We start from the raw sequence: 22,320 nt of genomic DNA, 5'->3' as shown, positions 1-22,320 counted from the left end.
CACATCACTTTAAGTTTCTTTTGAACTGTCAACACACTTCCTGTTATTCTTATCCTTAAGATTTCATTTTCATTTTTTAATCAAGACAGAGAACACGGTATATTAAGATGAGGTAAAATCTTCCAGGAGAAAGGTTAGGTAGATGTTGGAAGATCTGATTAAAGCCAAGGGCACCCACAGGGTTTACTTTGACCCATGAACCTTTATGAAGGCTATCAACGGCTTTGTCTTCATTAGGGCTAAACACTGTGGTAGCTAATCCAAGTTAAAAATATATCCTTTTTTCTCCTGAAGATACAACCTTAACATCTCTGACTTGCTGTTGATTTATAACTCCTTTGTCATCAAAGACTCTGCTGCTTGCCTGCCTACAGGAGATCACCCTTAGTATTGTGCTCAGTGAGGATTAGGAAAAAATGGTTTAAACTGTGCATACTTCAAGTAACTTGTTTTTTCTGTGCTATTAATGGTTTGAAGCAACAGTTTGGATCTAAGCATAACTGAGTTCTTGGATTTTGTTTTGGTCACTTTGTGTCTGCAGTTTTTCTGTTTGCATCTCAGTGGTAGATGTACAGAACATGCAGAGAAAAATTCATGTTAAATAGAGATTTTGGCAAGAGTGAAGGAATCATGATCAATGCAGTACTGAATTTATGTTTTTAATCACTGGAACACAGGCAATCCAAACCCTTTAGCAATCTGTCTTCCTTATCATATGTTTTGGGGTTTTTAAATGTTTAATGTCCTGTGAAGCCAACATCTGCTACACTGAGAGATGTATAACACACCAAAAAGCAATGGATTTTTAAATATAAGTTTTAAATTCAAGTAATTATGATGAATTCTAGTAAAGAAGTCTTTGACCAGTTCCCAGCACAGAAAGGCTAGAACTTTATATCCAGCCTTCCCCAAAATACAGTAGCAAAAATGTCTTCAAGGAAGAAAGTGAGCATAAATCTTTGGTATCATTTAAATCTCAGTTTAGCCCAAATTCAACAGTTTAAGAGGGATTAAGGAAGTCACTGGCAGTTGGCTATCCCTTTGCCAGGGATGAGCCTCATGTCCTGCCAGGAGCAAGGTGAACATGTAACATTTCTTCTTCATAATTTAGCAAGTCCTATTTTTTGCCTCTGATTTTGCATCAGAAATATCCAGCAACCTGGCCCAGTAATTCTAATAACAAGTGAACCTGGTATCAGTCAGAGGTCACAGGGTCCATGTTAGATGCTTCCTCCTGTTGGACCATTTAGGAAACAGCCCATTCGGTATTGTGTATTATTATAATTTATCTGATTTTCTAACTTTTCTGTTTCTCCACAGTGGCATTTGACAACTCAATTACAGGTCAGTTGTTAGATTCACCAATAGAACATTGCCTTGTGTTTATACATCCATGGAAAAACTGTGTTCTCCAGGATTAGAAGGAAGCAGAGATGGTTGTGTGACCTTTCAACTTCTTCCTTCTTTTTAAGCAGAGAAGTTAAATAAGTGGAGTTATTAAAAGAATTCCTCACCCCCAAAAGAAGTGTGAGGCTGGGAACATGAGTCAACAGTGTTTGGGTGTTTATTTGTCAGAGACCTGCCTGTTCATAAATCCAGTGACCACCTGGGACTTCTCTTCTTACACCATGTGTGCAGCTTTCCCACAGGATGCAGAACTTTTCCCCTTTGGTTATGAGTGGTGAGGTGAACACTGAAGTGGCAGTGGGCAGCATGCTGGCTACAAACTTGCTTCTCCTCTAGTGGGACATATGTAGGTTGTAGATTTCTTTATGATAAACTTTTGGATAGTCTCTATACACAGCTTTATTTGAAATGCCTAGAATAAAGGGGGAAGGAACTTTGATAGGCTGTCTTATACCTGATGATGATTTAGGGCTGTGGTCCATGACATCTTGGCAAATGGGAGCATAAATGACTTTTAAGTGGCCTGTGAAAAGTCAGACAGCATCACTGTCATTGGGCCTAAATTTGTTCTATATAAGGTACATTTCCATGGCTGTTTGTTCACAGACCTTTTAACACAGAAAAGTGGAAACCAGGTCGTTTAGTCCATTCTTCTGCTCTGAAGTAGGTTGGACTGTATGAGGATAATTCCTGACAGATTTATCAAATTCAGAGCAAGTTTGTTGTGCACAGAAGAGTCACACAAACTGTTTAGGGATGTACTGTCTTTTTGTTTCTTGCTAAGTCATAAAGACAGACAGGAACTGTTCTCAAAATATTAATTTCATGTAGTAAGAAATTCTGGCACTGACAAATGTAAGAAAAAGGAGTTTAAACTGTAACAATAGAAAACTTGACACATCTGTTCTAGTATTTGCACGAGAAGAGCAGTGTGACTGCACTGAGTGAAGCTGGAGTATATGTCTTATCCCATAGACCAGTAACTCAGGGCAGTGACAAAACTGCTGAGCTGGGCCTGTGGAGGTTTGGAGCAAATCCCAGCCTTATGAGAGCTTTTATGTACTCAGCCTCAGAGTTGCTAATTAACATGGCAAGGCACAGGGGAAGGGCAAAACACATCTCCTTATCTCAGGGGCTCCTGTATTTGCTGTGATTTCTCTGAATAAACAGATTTCTTCTCTACATTGTGTCAACCGAGCCTGGATACTCCAGGCTGCAATCAGATGCACGGTTCTTGTCTGATGCTGGAGCTTCTATGGTCTAATAATAATAATTAGAGAGCAGTGCACAAGAGACCCGACAATTATTTCCAGTATAATTTCCAGTATAATATATATTTCCAGTGGAGTGACTTTGTAGCATCTCTTTTACTTCTCAATGTATCAACTGAAGGGGAACTCACTTCTGTTACAAAGGTTTCTTTATGTCTAAGGTGCAGCTAGAACTCAGTGTCATCACATACAGACTCTCACTTAAAGTAAGTAGGATTTTTGCTAATTGAACCCTTCTTCAATAAAAATTTTTGACTTGTGTCTGAAAAATATGCTTCATTTCTTTCTCAGTGTTTAGAGAAGGGTAAAACCTTCCTGTTCTCTAGCATGGGAAAACAAACAAAACTTCCAGTGTGATTGATTAGAGAAACACAATTAGCTGTCATGGCTATAATTACTACATAAACACGGACTTGGGGTAGAGACCAAGTGTGCTGGAGATCCCTTCATAAGATCCCAGTAAACTGAGGTAACCTCTATAACCTACTAAGTGAGTGATAAATGGTGAAGTGGTAATGCATGGGTGTCCCTTTCTGTGAGGTCTCCAGGTCCTGTTACACAGCGTGAGTTCCTTAAGAGAGACTTTGATTCACTGCTTGCAAAATCCCAAAGGGCAAAAATGTAAAAATGGTTGTAGTAATTTCTGCAATCAGTTATTATTTTTTCCCCTGAGAAAATCCCTCTTCACCCTTTGGATCTCAGCTCTCTTCTTGAAGCAGACTTTGTTTCCTCAGCATATTAGAAAGCACAAGTTAGGCTTCTAAGAACAAATTCTACATTTGAAGGGAGCTGGTTGCTTTTGTAGTGTTAAATCCTGAATAAACAAACCAATTTTGGAACCAACCAACCTTCCTTCCTTCCTTCCTTCCTTCCTTCCTTCCTTCCTTCCTTCCTTCCGAATTCCTTCCTTCCTTCCTTCCTTCCTTCCTTCCTTCCGAATTCCTTCCTTCCTTCCTTCCTTCCTTCCTTCCTTCCTTCCTTCCTTCCGAATTCCTTCCGAATTCCTTCCGAATTCCTTCCTTCCTTCCGAATTCCTTCCGAATTCCTTCCTTCCTTCCGAATTCCTTCCAAATTCCTTCCGAATTCCTTCCTTCCGAATTCCTTCCTTCCGAATTCCTTCCGAATTCCTTCCTTCCTTCCTTCCTTCCTTCTATTCAGCAATGTGACCAAGAGTAAGGCAGCCACACCTTTCAGATTGGAAGACCCTTTCGTCTAAGTGCTACCTCTTCACTGAATTTATCAGCCTTAGAGCAGGCCCTAAATAGCATGAGGCACTTAAAAGCAACTCTAAGATGCATGACAGAGAGTTTCAATTCTATTCCAGGACAGTATTTCCCACTAAGATACAGTTAGCACAGTGCTGGTACATGATAAGGGGGTTGGGATGTACAAAGACATGCCTGTGGCAGAGGGGCTGCCACACAGATTTGCAAGTAGCACCCAGTGAAGTGCCTGCTGAGGTCAGGCTGGTGAGTGACCCACCAACTGCCCTGCAAGCATTTGCAGGATGCAGCCATCAGTTGCATTTGATGATGACGTTGTTGGATTTCTCAGGTCAGCAACGTTGTGATGCACCACAAATAGCATTCAGTGCAGAAGATTACCCTGATTGGTGTAACAGATGACTAATTTCCTTGTAACTGAGATGTAACTTATTGTAGCACATCAGAAAGCATTGAAAGTAAAGCACAGCTGCTCTCAAGACATAACTCTTTCCAAGGTTACATGAAGCCACAGTTGATTTTGTTTATTTTTCTGTTCAGACTCTCCAAATGCAGGTTAGCTTTGAATTTCCAGATGTGTAATGTGGTAAAAAATGCCACGTGTTTTCATCTAGCATGCAGCTGTGCAGTGAGCACAGACATGATGTTAGAAATCTTGGTCACTGATGTGATTGTTCACTGATGACAAACGACACCATATAACTACTTGACAATCAACTGGTCCATTCACTGGTGAGTTCACCCGCTAAAGGGTCATCATCCTCTGTGATTCAGAAAGCTAGAAAGAGTCACAACCTATCCAAACTGAACTCTGGAGTCCAAATCTCATTCACTTTGAAAGACCCCTGCTTTAGCTCTGTGCCTGGACAATGTGACTTTTTAATGTCAGTATGCTTGAAGGACCCAGGGAAGATCTGTAACAGCGTAACAGTCCTGTGAGATCTGTTCAGCATGTCTACTCTGTGGGTTGTTTTGGATGCTGCTGTCCTGGCTGTGTGCTGGTGAGTTCTACAGCTAGGCATGGGTGCTGGAGAGGGAATGGTGCTTGACTCCCTCTAGGCTTCCCAGGAGGGCACCAGGGGCCACGGGAACTGGGAGGCTCATCCAGGAGCCACAGTTAAAGCAAGTCAGGTTAGACAAAGACAGTCTGCAGGGTTTTTGTGGCTGGTGCCTCACCTCTCCCAGTGAGTACTTTGCAACTTGAATTCTAAGATGTTATGGATATACTAAACAGTAGGCTGACTGTCATGGTAGCAGTCCTTTCTCAGGATGGTCACTGCTTTCCTTATGTGGCTCAAATAAAATCACCCACTTTTTTTTGATAGTGTACTGATTTATAATCAGACATTTTGTCCCAAAGTGCAGACTGATCTCCTCCCCTCCTGAAGATATTCTTTGCACTCCAGAATCCCCCCTAAATTTTCCACTTCAGATGTCACATTTGGGAGCTGTACAATCACTCTGCATTTAAGCAGAGAAATCATCACAATAGTTGAGAGTTATTAACACAGGGAATTCACAACCCCTTGCAAATGCTGAGGGCAGGAGGGAACTAACACAGCCTTTCCAGCTTTCATAAAGAACAAACAGCTCACATGTCCAAAAAACTGTGTCTCTACAGCTGTGTTAGCTGAGCTAATCACATATATTCCTTTTCCTTGCAAGTCCTGAGAATACAATAGTTGTTTAGGTGATGGAGGAAAGACTATTTGTTTTTGCTGCTTATTTAGTTTATTTGCACTATGGTCACTAGTTAAAGTAAACTGAAACAAGAAGGGGAGGGGAGTTTCCTGTCCCTTTTTTTAAGACTCCAATGTGTGTCAACTTTTTAAACTTGTTACAATTAAGTGGTATTAAGAGTTTAAGGCAGAACATGAAGATTTGGTTTTTCTTCCACTGCAACTGATATGACTAATCACTTCAGATGAGACATTAATAATGTGAACTGGAGTATACTGAAAAAGAATCAGTCATTAGGGCCAATGTTTTCAAATGTGTCTAGTAATTTTAGGTGGTGCCGTTTTTCATACTCAACTCACAATACTTGAAAGTGTTCAGACTTTGGGTGGGCAGCAGTGTATGTGATGTAATCTCTGTTTCTGATGTCCACATTTGAGGATTGATGCTGCAAAATTGGACAAAATTCCTGTGAAGAGTTTAATAGGGAAAGCAAAATTCAAGCATGCAAGCAAAGCAAAACAAGGAATTCATCGACCACTTCCCATTGGCATGCTGGTTTTTATCCATCTCCAGTGAAACAGGGCTTTGTCATGATTAACAGTGATTTGGGACGACAAACACCATCACTCTGAATGTCTTCTGCTTCCTTTCCTCTTTCCACAGCTTTATATGCTGAGCATGATGCCACATGGTGTGGGATGTCCCTTGGATCAGTTAAGGTCAGCTGTCACAGCTGTGTCCCCTCCTAAGTCCTTGTCCATCCCCAACCTCCTCACTAGTGGGGTGGTGTGAGGAAAGGCCTTGACTCAGTGTCAGCACTGCTCAGCAATGACTAAGACATCCTTGAATTATCAACACTGTTTCCAGCACAAATCCAAAACACAACTCCATAACAGCTACTATGAAGAAAATTAATTCTATCCCAGCCCAAAGCAGGACAGTTCAAGAGGAGTCTACTTTTGGGAACCAAGTCAAAACCACTGGAAAAACTCAGTAGGGTGAAGTGTCTGTGTTGTTTTAAAGAATGATAACTATGTGGTGTTTCTCTATGGGATATTTGTTAGTACATTCATACATATGGGATCTGAAGTAAATAAATTAGGGAAGGTACCCAAGTGGTGAGACTAAGCACTTAGCATAGCAAGTTCATATCCTTCTTATCCCATCATAACTGGTTCATTAGTTTTTATCTTTTTTAGTTTCGCAACTGAAGAATCACATCCTGTTGAATTAGAGTTTTAATTACATTGGTGTGAAACTAAGAACTCCAGGATTTGGCTATGGTTTATTATTTACATAGGTAAAAGTCTTTAAGTGCTGCATTTCTGAAGTGACAATTCTGAATGGCAAAACCACATAAAAGCACTAGGAGTGGTTTGTGACTTGGAGGGAAAAACGTAATTAGCAATTTTCCAGGCTGGATTCCCCCAGTGGAATCACTAATGTTGCAAATGAGCATTTATCCAATTCCAACTAAAACACCTTGGCAGTTGCAGAGAGTAAACAAAATTTTTATCACCCTTAGAAAAATGGATGTTATTTAAGTAACTATGAGCAAATTTTTTATGATCTGTCATGGGACAGCAGAAAAAAGAAAAGAACTAAGTTAACTTTGCACAAATGATCAGAATGAAGAACGTTGTGTGATTTTATAAGCACAGCAGGGAGACTTCACTAGATTCTTTGTCTTTGGCTAATAACAAAAATTATGCATTTTTTTACTAGCAGGTGTCCTTGACCTCAGTGAGCCTTAATTTGTAAACATCCTTTCTACAGCTGTGTGAGCTTTGAAGTGTCCAACTTCTCATCACTATCCAAGAGTTGACTTCAGAGATTTCTCCTGTTCATCTTTGGACTCACGCAGGAGCCCTGAAGTGCCAGTCAAATTCTGTATTCTTGACTTGACATCCTCATCATTAGATTTGTGCTACAAAAAGGAGTAATTTTTCAGGGATTTCAGATTGTTGGAAGGCAGAGATGATATGAGATACTTAGATTTGCTGCAGTGTGTAATGTGAAAGTGGTTTCCAAATTGTTTTATTTAGTGTGTGCCATTCAGACCAATGATCTCCTTCACGTCTATGATCTAATTCACACCTGTCTCTTTTATAATGTCTTATACCACAGAGAGCAGCACCAATGTATTCCAAGTTCTTCTGCTTGCTCTGAAACACTTTTATTCTCAAATTCCTTTATGAATTAAGAGTGAGGAGGTATCACAGTTGTGCCTGATGAGGATGATTCCATGCCAACAACTAGACAGCTGAAAGAGTGCTACATTAGTATCTGTCTGATAGATGTACTTCCTTGAGTTTGGGAGCAAAGAATACATTGATTTTCTTCTGTAATGCAGGTATTGTGTTGAGAGTGATACATATCCAGGTCAGGAAGATGTTGAATCCTTTTTTCCTGCATCAGTCTTTTGTCTTTTCCACTTTAGAATTGGAGATATAGAGAAAATATTGTGAGCCTCATCACTGTCATTTGTGTCACCAGTGTATTCTTCATGAGGTGAAATACATTTTGAGGCACATATTTTTCTATACAATGCTTTTTGGGTTATTCATGACTGTATTATCACTAATGCAATCAAGGACAAAGAAGTAAAAATGGATCTGCCAATGCAATGGACTTCTACAACTACAGATTAACTTCTTGCCAACTGCATGTTGTAGCAGGTCTCAAAGTGGTTACTGAAGCAAAACCAGACTTCTAGTTTATACAGTTGTATTTTTGTCTAGCTTTGTGAGCAGCACAACTGATTCTGTATCCAGAAGCCAGCTGCTGTAGAGCTGGTAGGTCCCCTCCTTCCACCAGGATACACGCTAGTTTTTGAGCCACTTTGGGGGTTGTTGATTTTGAAATGTGGTGGCTCTCCAATCTCACTTCTATTTGCCAATCTAAAGTGAGGGCCATGGAAGTTGAAACATGGAGTCATTAGGATTGCTTTTATCACCTGTCTTGGATGCTGTCGTCCCACCATTCTCCAGATTGTCTTCAAGAAGCATAATCTCAGTGGGAATCAGTATTGCATAGGATACAGTAAATTTGCAGCTTTGCTATGTGCTCATTTTCTCACTCTCTTCTTTTTAACCTGTCTTGGTAATAGATAATAAAATCCAAATCATTTGGTTTTCCAGAACTCTACTGCATAGCTGATCAGCAAAAAATAGCACAGAATCACAGAGTCATCCAGATTAGAAGAGGCATTCAAGATCATCCAGTCTAACTGTCAACCCAGCACCACTATCCCCAGGTGCCACATCCAGATGTCTTTTAACACTTCAAGAGGCAGTGACTCCACCACTTCCCTGTGCCTAATCAGTCCTGTAGTGAGAATGCCTAACCCACCACTGCCTAACCAGTCGTGAAGTGACAAACATTTTGCTAATAACTAATCTGAACCTCCCTGGCTGGGCTGTCTAGCTTGGTCTAGATAGTCTGGACTGCCTAAGTGTGACAGATTAGACAGTATCTGTAGTATATCAATTTATGTCAGATCACAACTGGAAGAGATTTGGCCTGCATCAGTAGAATTCCCTGTAAAATCATGAGCAGTTAGGAAATCACTTTGTGGAAACTGCCACCAGAAATTTAATCTATTACCAGTGCTGCACCACAACCACATTTACCCTGACAGAAGTTTCCTCTTTCTCCCTCCCTACCTGCCCAGTCACAGATCTAGAGGTCTGGGCTGTGATCAGGAAATCCCTGTGTGCTGCTCCTGTTCCTGGATCATGTTTTCTGGCCTCTGATCCCAGGTGTTGTTGACATCTGTTGGGCTGCACAGCTCTGAATTTGATTGGGATTGTTCTGATGGAAAACAAAGAAATCTGTTGAGGGGTTTTATACTCAGTGCTCTTGGGAAGGAAATTTTAGAATTAAAATTTGTGGGATGACTTTTTGAAAAGGCTAAATTTGTCTTACTTTTTTCCCAGTTATGTTACTTCACATTCTTGCTAATTCAACATACAATAAATCAAACTGGTGTACAATCATATCTCAAATCAGTTAAATTTGTAAAATGCCTATAGACATATACTTCCGTGTAGCAAGTCAAGTATGACTCTAAATGGTCTAATGCATTCTGCATAATGAACTTCAGAAACAGATCTAAGAGAAACACTCTTGTGGGACTGTCTGGTACTGTAGCCAGATACTCCACCTGGAATGTGGTCAGGCAGCTTGGATAATGTCCTATTTTCAAGGTTGTAAGTGGTGGACTGAGAGCAGATGTGTCATGTTGTTTTGATGCTGAACTGTGCTAAAACCAGTCTGACTCCTTAACTGTGGCAGATATGGTGAAGTACCCTTGTGTAAAAATGCTGAGCTGCCTGGAGACGTATGACTGACACTCAGCCACTTTATACTATAAAGGTCCAGTCCCACTTTCAAATGGACAGGTTCTTCTGACATATCCCTTCTTGGAGTGTGTGCGGGGATCCTCCCTTGATTGGGGATGCCTCAAAGTTACTTCAGAGTGTGAGTGAAAGAGATTTTGTCCACAGCCATTGGCATTGGTGACTTATATCAATCTCTAATAATTGTTTCTTTTTGCTTAATATAATATTATATTTATATTTATAGCTTTAATATAATTGGTTTGTTACAGTGCATTTTACTGTCCTATACTATGCTATACTCATAATTTTAGCTTCTGTACTCTGTAGCAAATAATTCTGATACAGATCTTTTGTCTAATCATTTATCATAATAGATTATCCATTTATATATAAATATATGTGGTTTTGACATCCTTATACCTGCAGGACAAAGTTGTACAAAGGCTCAATCACACCTCTATAATTCCTTAGACTTAAACCAGTGACAGTCTGGGGCTAAGATTGGATCCAGCTGCCCTCAGGCTCCTCTCTGAGAAGGAGTTTAGAAAGCAAGGGAGTCCCTTCTGCACCTTGTGACTCAACAGGAGGGCTTCTCTAACAAACTCTCTGAAGCTCCCACGTCGCCCATGACAGGTATGTAGATGTAAGGTTGTAGTAGTCTGTTAAACGGTTGAGATTCAAAATGTTTAAATTTAATTTTTCTGTTGATTTGTGTATTCAAATTTTGAGTAATTCTTTAATGCATTTCAGATGTAATGTCAGAAAATATGGAGAAGGATATTAACATGAAGATTTGCGAGGTTTTAACAAAATACTTAAAAAAACCAGAAAAGCTGTAGGCTGCTAGAGTGTAATGAAGGTTCATCCTTCAGTTCATAAAGTTCTGTGGGAAAATGAGTCTGTGAGTACAAAGAAAGTATATCTCTAAGCCCATGTTCCAGAAAACACATGTTGGTATTTTAGCAATTCTGACAGAAACCATGACATCATTCTTGCAGGGCAAAGCAGTATTTGTAACCTCTTCACACAGGCTGTCCCTGGAGGTTCCATTTTCTTCATTGTTTAATTTGAACAAAATACACTGCACCAAGTTAATATATTTTTTTTTTTTTGGTTTGTTTTCCTTCTGGGATCATATGGTGCTTCTCCTTGTGAGATACCCAGTGAACGTCATTTAGCAAATAAGACATGGAAATTTTTTCAAGACTTTCCATGAACTTTCTATATAGTCACTAGTAATTAACATGATTTTCCACTATAATATCTTTGATGAAATTGAGTACTCTGTTTCATGATATTCATCTTTCAGCTGGGCTGAATTTGGCTTTCCCTTTCTACTGAACAAGCATCACTGAAGTTTTGTCTGTACTGCAGCCCCATCTGCCCCTGGATCTGCATGACTGGCAATTCGTACTCAGGTGAAGTTATGCTGGTTACAAGAGTTTTCCCAGTGGGTATAACTCATGTATTTCATCCTGACTAATTTCATCCATATAAAAGTTTGTTATCTAATCGAAGTTTCTGCTATAATCTGTGAAGACTGTAAGGCTCATTTAGAGAACAATTTATCCTATCATAATGTTGAAGTGTCTAAAATAAGCTGTGTGCTGACTGTATTTCTCTACATTCACTCAGTGTGAAGGACATCCAGAGGGCTGGTTTTATCTGAGCATCCACATTGAAATGACTGAAGTTAAGTCAGGAGTTCTGAGGGTTGAAGCCCAGACTACATGAATTGCTCAATCCATGATTAAATACAAACATTTTATGTTTGTTAAGACACACTCAGTACTTCTACCTATTTAAGCCACCTTCCATTCTGTGGGTCCTGTTTGTAACTGATTGCCCCCAAATGAATTGAATACAAGCCTGCTAGAAATGCTCTGTCTGCCCCCCAGGATCCCTGCTCTGTCCTGGATCTTCCTCACACTTTCTCCTCTGTATATCAGTCTGGATGTGGCCAGGCAGTGGAAGCACAGTGCAGACTCTCCTTTGATGGTGCTACAGGAAACCTGCATGTGCAGTCCAGCTTGCACCATGTCTGATCAAGAACACCATGTTTTATTACATGGGCTCTAACATGTGCAGCAATACAGCATGTAAATGTAAAAAGTGTACTCAGCTTCTAGGCAAACCCTTAGATGGTGCATCATGGCTGATTAGTGAAAGCGTTGCATTTACATCTTCTTGACAACATGTTCTTACTTACTACACTGGAATGAAAGGGTAGATCCAGCCTTCACATGTGGGGTACATATGCTGTAAAAAGGGCAATTTTGCTGAATCGGCTTAGTTGAGTAAATTGCAAAGGCATGACGCTGATTATCTAAATGAGAACACTAGCCTGAAAATTAATAATGTAACTTTACAGGCTCATTTGCTGCCCAGGTGAATTTCACTAGAAGGGCTTCAAGCAGTGAAAGTGCACGTGCATGTGATATATAAAATGCACCTGTTCAAATAATGTTTCTTTTCCTAGATGTTATATTACTGAGGCATGGAATAATTTCACTTTTAAAAATCCTACCCCAATTTAAATGCCTCCCCCCTGCACCCTGCTCTCCTGTTGATCTTAATAAAAATGTCTTCATTGAGGGAACTGGTTATTAGGGGAACAAATAAACTGCCCATAGTCAGGTGTACATATAAAGCACTTTTCATCCATACATCTCAAAGCAGTTTGCAGTAGGAGGGCATGTATCATATTTTGCATATGGTGAAACCAGAAATTCAGAGACTCAAGAAGAAAGTCATCCTAAAAGACTTTAAATAAAGTGCTGCATTTTTTTCCTAGCATTTTTTTAATGTAGTAGGTGTAATGTCTGTGAACAAATGCGATTGTGTAAACGGAGCCCCTTTAATGTGTGGTATGTACAGCCAGTACTGGGAGGGGTAAGTGACACAGGAAAGAGGGAATGGTTTTTGCTTAACTTTTGATTACTGTGAGTTCAGTGATACAATCTGTTCCTTCCTCCTTCAATTCCTCTTTATGATTAGCACACAAAATTATTAAAAACAAATATATTGCTGTAAGAAGCCCATAGGAATAAAAGGGTAGTAGAATAAATTATTATTCCTCTTGATCTTCAAAAATAGGTAATGCTAAAATTTTATTGCTGCATGTTCTTTTATCAGTCTTTGTTGGAAATTGGAATGCATCACATACATTTTGAGTGATGGGTGTTAGTCCATTTCATTAAGGTTTTTATTGTTTTCCTCCTCAGGGCTGATACCTCACATTTCTGAAAGTTGAAGGATCATCTCTGCATGCTGAAAAGGCCCTATTTTATTGCCTGTCCCAGGCTGGTAAAACAGCAGACACATGTGAGTGGATCCATCTGTGGGAGGACAGGTGGAGGGGAAATGGGAAGTCTCTGCTTGTTCTTACACAATGATTTGTTTCAGTTGCCACTCTGTTAAATAAACGGCCTATGCACCAAGCAGGGATCTCACTTATACAAGGAGGCTTTTCTTTGAACCCTTCCAGGTGGGAAGGTTTTCTAGTACAAGGCTCTTATTTAATGTTCACATTGCCCAAAGGCCTCAGTCAGCACCTCTATGCAAACCTCATAAGATGTAATCCCTGCCTTAAACACTTCATGGTCTGGGCACACAGCAGTGCTGGACATGGAGTGAGCCAATGGATGTCACCAAGGTGACAGCTGCCTGTCTTACTAGGTCCAGTCACTTCTTTCATTAATTCAGTGATCTTATGTATTTACTTTTGATCTCTGGTGTCTGGCAGGGAAAGGGCAGAAGGCTAGAAACATCAAGAATGAGGACATGGAGCAGGAGGGCACTGCCAGTGGGAGGCAGAAAATGAGGAACAACATGGGAGAGATTAGAACAGAAACCATTCTGCCAGAAAAATAAAATCCCTATTAATTTTCAGGTTTCCACCACTTGTTTTCAGAGGCAATGACATCTACTGGAGTAGAGAACAAAGGAGGTAGATATCTTTCTTCAATCTTTTCTTCAGTTATTACTGGTTATAAATTTTCTGCTTCCTCCTTCTTGATGGTCTGAGGTCTAAAGTCTTATGGGAAGGTTGTGAAGAGCTAAGAGAGAATCCAGAAGAGAAAAATGGTTAGTCTTGTAATACTACAGGAACCAGAACATCTTCAGAGACCTCATGACCTAGAGCTAGTTGGGTTAATTGTTAAGTTTAGGGCCTCTGGGACATGCAAGCAGCTTTATGTTTACTCATTAAAGCACATTATGACCCATTGATTTACTACTTCATCAGAAATTTTGTCTTCTGCCTGTAATATGACATCTCTCTTGCACATCTTCCATGAGAAATGATGCTGAGAGGTTTGGGCACATAGAACAAAGAGAGATAAAGGGAGCTGAGATGGTGACATGGCTCACACCAACCTGAACCTGGAAGCCACTGCCCAGCCCTGACTCCTCTGCTGAAGAGACAGCACACCTGTAGATATTGTCTCCAGAGCTGTCTGGAGCATGCACATGCAGCTGGTTAGGGAACAGGCACAGACATCTGGAGGGAGGGGAGGCTGCCAGCCCAGCCCAGCCCAGCTCAGCTCAGCAGCTTTACGCTGAGGCCTGTGAAACCTGGTTAAGGTGGCCCACACCAGTGCTCCCAGATGATGTTCATGCCTCGAAGGTGGTCTTTTCCTGACTCTGCACCCCCACCACAGAGCAGAGCACAGCTTGGAATCATCTGCTCCAGTCCTTAAAGGGCAGCCAGAGCAAGTGGGATTTGGTCTGGGAACACAGTTCACCTCTTGGCTTTCTCTTTTTTCCCTTTTTCTCTCTCCCTAGGCAGGAACTTTATTGGAGGCAAGTAAGTGGTGAGGGAAAATAGTGAAGGCAGTGCAGTGGCTCATATAAGGAGCTCCTTCATTATGGTATTGCTGAAAAATGTTACTGAAGTGGTGCACTCCGGGGGGTATACAAGGATAAGGATCTTAGCTGGAAGTCTGCTTCCTTACTGCTTCCCAGAAATTAACAGAATTTATGCAATAATCAAGTACATTCAGTACCATATGTCAGAACTTATCATAACATGCAGAAAAGGGGGCCTTGTTATGCTTCATGCCGCACTCTCTGAAGCATTTCAGTTCAACACCTTTCTTTGCTTATTCACATCACATCAGAGAAAGAGCAAAACGCGATGTCAGCCCGGGGCCAAAAGTTACTGGCGTTGGTTTCTGTACAGTTCTTTCATGTGGTGAGGGTGTGGTGACCTATTGGTGGAAACACCCTGACAAACCTTGAAGAAATGAGTTCTGCCTTGGACACAGATCCCATTTTCTCCCTCCCCTTTCCCATGTGCATGACTCAAGTATAAAAAAGTACCTGAACACTGGTAAGGTGGTGGTTGCCTGTGAACTTTCCCTGTACAGTGCTGGCTTCTGAAACTGCCTTGGGTTTCATGATGGTCTGTCTGGGTTCTGTTAGACCTTTGACTCTCATGTTGAGCAGCATGTTTTTTAGAAAGTGCTGGGCAGTCTGCAATAGCCAGGAGTGCCTTTAGCTCCTCTGATATTTTTAAAGTTATTAGAGGAGCTGCTTTGTCAGGAAACTCCAAACACGCAATGCAAAAGGAATTATAATTAGGCTCTTCTTTGCTGGTAGCAGTTCTGGATGTTAGGATCACATCTGGGTTATTCTGTAGTGAGACAGTGTAATCTGGTTTTATGGGGTTTATAAACTCTTAATTTGTAAAAGCATATCTCTGTGTTACCCAAGCAGCAAACCACCCGAGAATCTGTGTAGACCTGGTTTATGGTACGTCACAGAGACTGAGTTCATTGTGGCCAGAAAGAAGAGGCTGAAGGTAGTGATGCTCAAAAGATGACTTCTGGACGATCCTTCCACTTCATTTGGCATATAAAGTTTTTAAAACGGAAACAGATTTTACTTCAAAAATTATTTTTGTCCTTGTTGGAAACATCACCTACTTAAATTCTGCTAAATAATTCCCCTCCATGACGTGATCTCTGATCCTCAGGCCAAGCTGTTTGTGCTCAGACTGCTCTGGACATTTGATTCTTCCAGAGCACCATCCCCTCGGCTTTGCATTTGACTCTGCATCTCCAGTGGGCTCCACGTGGTGTCCTGTAGGGCAAAATTTTGATTTTGCTTTTTCCTTTTTTTGTTTTCCTGCTCCCAGTGTGAAGTTTCCATGACAGTGACGTGCTACAGCCTACCAGAAACACGTTATGGGATGTAAATGAGAGTCTGCAGTGCATGCCCCGGGATGTGACATGAAGGTGCCCAGCCAGCTGGAGAGCTCTTGCAGGACCTTGTAAGGCACAGGGAAATGAACCTGCTGCAGCCTCATCCACTGTAGGACCATGATTCAGAGGGAACCTTAGTTTCAACTATTTCCATATCTACAAGTTCCATGCTTTTTTTTCCCTGGCTGTTTAACTGTAAAAGAGTAAACCAGCATTTAGGCATTTTGGCAGTTTGGGATACAAAAAGGAATGGGGGAGCTCTTAGTTACTCAGAGAGCAAGTAGAGTGATATGGATACACCTATCCTGTGCAAGATCTCAGACATCCTGCAGGTGAGAGCTGCCTTGAGCTGCCATATCCCCTGTGCAGCAGTGCCTGGGAATCCCCTTGAAAGTCAAATGGGAGTGGCAGGATCCCTTAGTCCCACTGCTCTGGCTGCCTGGTTTCTGCCTTCAGTGGTAGCTCTGGGTACACACTGTCACAGGTGTTCCCTGTGGATGGTACCCAGCATAACTGGGTGTTTGTGCTCAATATAAAGATATAAACCCAGACATATTCGGCCAGAGCAAATAGAATTCTAGTCTGGTATTTTATCTTGGATGGTGCCATGTGGATTCACCTAGGAAACTACAAAATATGACAAAAATTGAGAGATAACCTCTCAAATGTCATTCCAGTCTTCTCCTATTTGCTCATCATCCTGCCAAGCCAGAGACACCATCTGTATATTTAATTGCCCTGAGAGATGTCTTTTCTATGAATTTCTCCAGCCTCCTTTTAGAAAGCTGAGGTTTTCTGGCACCTGTTAGGAGGATGGTGAGGAGCTCCACAGATTAAACAGATTTTGGTGTGAGTAAAAATGTTCTTTGTTTGGTCCGAACCCGCTTCCAGCTAATTGCATTTTAGATCCCCTATGTCCTGTTTGTGTTCAAGAGTGGATGTATATTCAACCTGCCTTCATCCTCTCCCTGATCTTGTAGAGCCCCATCAAATTCCCTTCTGCTTGTCTTTTTCCAGAGTGAAGACTACCACCTCTTAGGCATTGCTTGTACAGAAGCTGTCCTGTGTATCTTGAATGCCTTTCATTATCTTTTTTATTATTTTCTGAACATTCCCCAGTCTATTATACCTTTCTGTGGCTGGAGACCACATGACACAGCTTTCAGGACACTGATGCATAGACACACACAGGGCCAGATTGATGAATTCTGTGCTTTCCCTTTTCATAATAATTTTGAAGACTTGGTTTTCTTTACAACAGACCATGGCACTGAGATAATACTTCCATGGAACTACCCAGTTATAAAGCAAGCTGCTGTTTGCTCTCAAGAATTGTGAAATTTCTGCCATCAGTTCTAATTATTTTAAAATGTTAATTACAAAAAATTGACACAGGAGATATTAGATAATTCTCTAGAAAATTCACATTTCTTGTACAGTAGAACAAGGTAACTCGGGTAGGAAAGAAAATGACCAACTCTAATCAGTCATCACTGAAAAACTACAAATTGCTGGAGTGCAGATACCTCAGCCAAGTTAATCAAGCAGCAGTTAATTAAAATGGATTCTCCTAATCATATTTCTGTCTTCTTTTTCTATGAATATAAACTTTTGAAATTATTTGACTTGAAAAGGGGTGGTCTCTGTGGTATTAAGATGTCAACTTATGACACATGGTTTTCCAACAAAGGCTCTTTGTTTTAAACAGATGTACAGAAAGTAGAGAAAAATAAACTCACAGACACTGGTCGTAGAAGTGGGTAAAATATCTCTTCAGAACCCTTTGTCAGAAACCCTGAACTCAGAAGTCTTACTTCTCCTATTCCTGCTTTTCACACTCCTGCCATGTCAGGCCATATGAGGATACTTGATGGTGGGCTGTATTTCCCTGTATTTTAAAGAAACTTTCATTTCTTGGTGATGGGAATACCTACCCTGCACATTTCATGACAAGAAACTTTTCTTCAAGGGTGGCCGTGCTGCTCTGTTTGTGTCACGGATGAAGACAGAAATTGTTTTGGAGGGCAAGTATGATCCAGCAGTGTTTATTTGGGCTCAGAGGCCAGAAGCACCAGAGCTGGATTTCACTCAGTGAACTGAAGACCACTTAAAAGCCTCTGGTGATTCAAGCTTCCCTGGGAGCTGCACAAGATAATTCAGGGTGTTTCCCAGGAGGAAGTTTGCCAGAGCTGCTTGGTTAATGCAAGTGCCAGGGGCTACATGGTGCCCTCAGTCCTCAGGTCTGCCGTGGGGACACCCATGCAGCTGGGGCCCTCTGGGGTACATCCATCCACTGCTGCAGGCTCAGTGCTCTCTGCCTGCTCTCTGCCAGCTGGGGACAGAGCAGGAAGCTGAGCAGCCGCATTAACAGCATGCTCAACCTGAAGCAATAGTGCCCTGCTGAGAAATAAGGTATAATAACTGTGAGCCAGCACTAAGATAATGCAGCCATGGGGCTTCTGGGTGCAGCTGGCTCTCAGCACACATGGGGCAGACACAGCTGCTGCCATTCTTTGTATGAAAGGATCTCCAAAGAGCTCAAAATTAGCTAAAGCTCATTGTAAGAGCTCTGATCACAGCTAGTTATAGTCTGGCTTTGAAAGAGCTCTGCTAGTTTTAGCTCAGAATCTCTGGACACTGAGACTCTGTTCAGACAATTTCAACCTTTCCTAGGGATACAGGGTCCTGTTATCTTCTACCCACAGGACAAAGTTCTGCTGAGGAGTTATGAGTCATGTCTGTATGTGGGTTAAGTCCACAGGTATCTGCTTCACAGCATCAGTTTGTGCCATAAGAGTTTTGCTCTCTTCCCTGTTAGATATTATCTCCACTGCAAGAACAGGTAAACTGAGGCAGGAGGAGTAGTTGGAATGGGAAATCAGTCTGACAAAAGGTGAATTTATCTTGGATAACCCTGACTTTTCTCTTATATTTGAGGCTCTTTACTGAACACAAGAAGAATAAGGCTAAATGGACCACTTGAACTCACTTGTAGGTCTACTTTGGTCAGATACATTATCACTAATATTGCTGTTAATATACATTAGTACATCAGGGGTGCTCTTAGGATGTGTTTAGTTATGAAAAACAAAGTCCCTGTTACAGGGATCTCAGAATCTCAGCCCCGGTTCTGCCTGAGAACCTGTGCAGAGAGAGGCAGTGCCTGCCTAGGGAGCTGCATTTACCTGGAACTGGCACATGTGGACTCAGAGAGGAACTGGTTGGTGGTTACAGTCCCATCAGGAAGATCTTGAAAGACAGGTGCTGAGAAGAGGCAAATACTGTCTGTGAAGACAAATAGGTAGGAAATGTGTGGGCAAGTGAGGAGCATTTGCACATCTAGCACAGCTACAGCAACCTGCTCTGTGGCTCCTCAGTGCTCTTTGTGCAAGGTTTTCTGAGCAGTTTGGAAGCTTTCTAGGTGCTAAATTTATCAATTTGTGTTCTAGAGATAAGTTAATGCAATCTGTGAAGCACTGTATGGTTTCCTAGGTGTTTTGAAAAAGCAATCTGTACGTTTAAACACTTATAAAAAGTACTTTAATTCAAGATATCTCCAGTGCTGGTGGCTTTCTATGGAAAACTCATGTTGAGAGCCCAGAAAGTATGGTAGTATCCAAAATTATCACCCATATTTGCAATACTGGCTTAGGAAGTTCTGGATATGGTTACATAGCAAGTCAGTGGCCAAGGTGGGAACCAGTCTTGGTGTAAGCAGCAAACTGACTTTCTACATGGGACATGTTCTGCAAAGCGCAATTGCCATTTTGCATCCCTACTTGGAAGCTGGCCTCTTAGGGGAAAAGGGACTTGGAGGGTTACAGACCCTGTCTCTTCTGCCCTTCTTTTCCCCAAGTATCAACCAGCCCCAAGTGCCTTTTCCCTTTTTTGTGATGTGACTGCACTGGCCAGCTTCTCCCCACTGCTGAGGGGAGGGTCACATTGCACCATGTTCCTTTGCACACCCGAGGGACCTTTATTCCAGCTGCTGAGACCTGCAGCCAGGCTTTTGTGCACATGGGTCCAGCCTCATTTCTCTCACCTGTGCAAACCTTTAAAGAGGCAGAGCTGAGAAAGGTGGCTCACAGGGGGCAGGAGTGAGGATGACATGTCCAGGACATGACTCTCCTGCTAGCAAGCTCTAGCCAGGTGTGTTACACCTTTCTGGAGGTAAGGAAAAGCCCAGCTGGAGTCTAGGTTGGTCAGATTGTCCCCAAGCAAACGAGTACGACTGAGAAGGATCATGTAGTGCATGTTTGTAATTGATTCAGCACTATTGTGTGACAAAACACAATAGCTTTGTATGAGGCTTTAATATAAATCTCTTGCACTAGCAGAGCCTAGTAATTGAATCAATATACAAGCAAGGCTGGAGAAGCATGATGAAGAAGTTTGGTTCCAGGTTAAATGTGAAACAGATGTTCCTCAACACTCTCCCCCTTCCCACCCTGCTGCCTCCCCTTTTGTCCCTGCCAACTTCAGGCATGAAGCACTCCTACTTTAAAAAGAGAAAGAAGTAGAAAAAAAAGGAAAACCAGAAAGAGATTGCATTATTCTTTGGCCATGTTAGCAATGAGTTGATGGTTTTGATAGCAAGGAATCACATTTGTCAGGGGAAGTGGCAGTGACTTTAAAAGTATTGGGAGAGGGTGAGTATCCTGGATGTGAGGTAATGAAGGAGGCAGACACAGCCTCCCAGAAACTGTTCCCTTCACCCAAAGTTTCAGAAGGGGCTGGAGGAACCAATGATGGCTGTGTCCAGCATCACAGCAGCAACATGAAGAGACCAGGCTCTCCAGGTCCTGCAGACCTTCCCAGTTCCAGGATAACACCAGATCATGGAAGAGGAGCAAAAGTGGAGTCTTCTGGCATGCAGATCTCCTGTGGATCTACCAGGAAGTGCCGGGGGCTGGGCTCACCCAACAGAAGATGGATTCTGGCACAAGTCTGGTGATGCCCCTGCCCAAAATAGGGGAAGAGGCATAGAAGGAGGTGGAAAACATCAGTGGTTTGGGGGATTTTAGTGCCCATTTGAGAGGGTGCAAGCAGAAGAAACTGACCTCCATGTCTGCACCCAGGCGTGTGCGTAGGACACCTGAGTGTCATGTTTTGAGAATCCAAACATCCCTTTCCAGAACAACCCATGTTTTATCAGTCATCTCAATCTTGAAAATATTTAATTAATCTCCTTATTTGGATTAAAGTACCCTACATGACAATGTATACATTAGTCTTCTGGTATTAATGATTTTTCTGGTATTTTCTTCAGCTAGAAAATCAGCCATTTTACTGAATAAAAATATCATATTTGTTTTTTATATTCAACCTTTCTTAGAAACATATTGTATTTTTTCTTTCCTTTCAGTCACTTAAATACCTTTTCTTCATATTTTTCCTCCTATAAGCATAACATACCATTGAAGTCAGAGTAACAAATCTATAGTTTTTCAGATCATATGTCTTTTATTTTTGAGCACTTGCAAGAGGTTTCCTTCTCTCCAATCAATTTCAGTGTCCTTAATCTGTAAAGGCATCAAACTCCACTTGATGATGGACCAGTACTTTGATAATTTTTCTGTGTTTTTCTGTGGAGACTATTAGCCCTCTCCACACCCAGTTGGAGTTTATCAAAAGGTTTGGACTGTCTTTTCTTGATATAGATCTTTCCTTTTCCATCCAAGTGCTTGATCAATTATTCTGACTTTCTCATCATGCTACGTATCAACAATCATATTGAAAATTGAGGCAAAGTTTCATTTAATTTCCCAGAGTTAAAATAATCTTTTGTCTCAATCTCTAGCCATACTACTACACTGTTTCTTGTTTTTCTTCCCTTGTTTTAATTTTTTTTTAATCTGTATGGAAAATAAAGCTTTTATTTTTTATTTTAGCATTTCTGGAAGATCTTGTTTACCTTGTGTTTTAACAAAAGTTGTTGTGCTTGTGGAGCTCTGCTTCTGCCATCCTGCACACACACAAAAAAAGTGTTAACCAGTTAACAAGAGATTTGAAGTCATGAACCACAGTTTCTAAAAACCAAGGACACAGAAAAATCCAACTTGAAGTATTTCAGATACAATCTTGAAAACCAAAGCATGTGTCAAATTGGAATTTATAATAATCCATGAAAATCACACATGTACTACAAGTACACACTACAATAGTTTCAAAGTTGTAGTCTGTCTAAACA

General features: G+C 41.2%; 1 long non-coding RNA gene across 1 annotated transcript; it reads left to right on the top strand.

Annotated features, from left to right (window-relative positions):
- Positions 1 to 10,364: 10,364 nt before the first annotated feature.
- On the top strand, positions 10,365 to 21,989 carry LOC121668594. Its single transcript, XR_006017480.1, has 4 exons — positions 10,365 to 10,557; positions 11,234 to 11,342; positions 13,149 to 13,248; positions 16,064 to 21,989. It is a non-coding gene; the product is annotated as an uncharacterized LOC121668594 (long non-coding RNA).
- Positions 21,990 to 22,320: the final 331 nt, after the last annotated feature.

This window comes from Corvus kubaryi, unplaced genomic scaffold (assembly GCF_017639235.1).
Source record: "Corvus kubaryi isolate FWS band 111438036 unplaced genomic scaffold, C.kubaryi_AGA036_p1.0 37385, whole genome shotgun sequence".
Taxonomy (NCBI): domain Eukaryota; kingdom Metazoa; phylum Chordata; class Aves; order Passeriformes; family Corvidae; genus Corvus; species Corvus kubaryi.
This window is presented reverse-complemented; position numbering and strand designations above follow the sequence as displayed.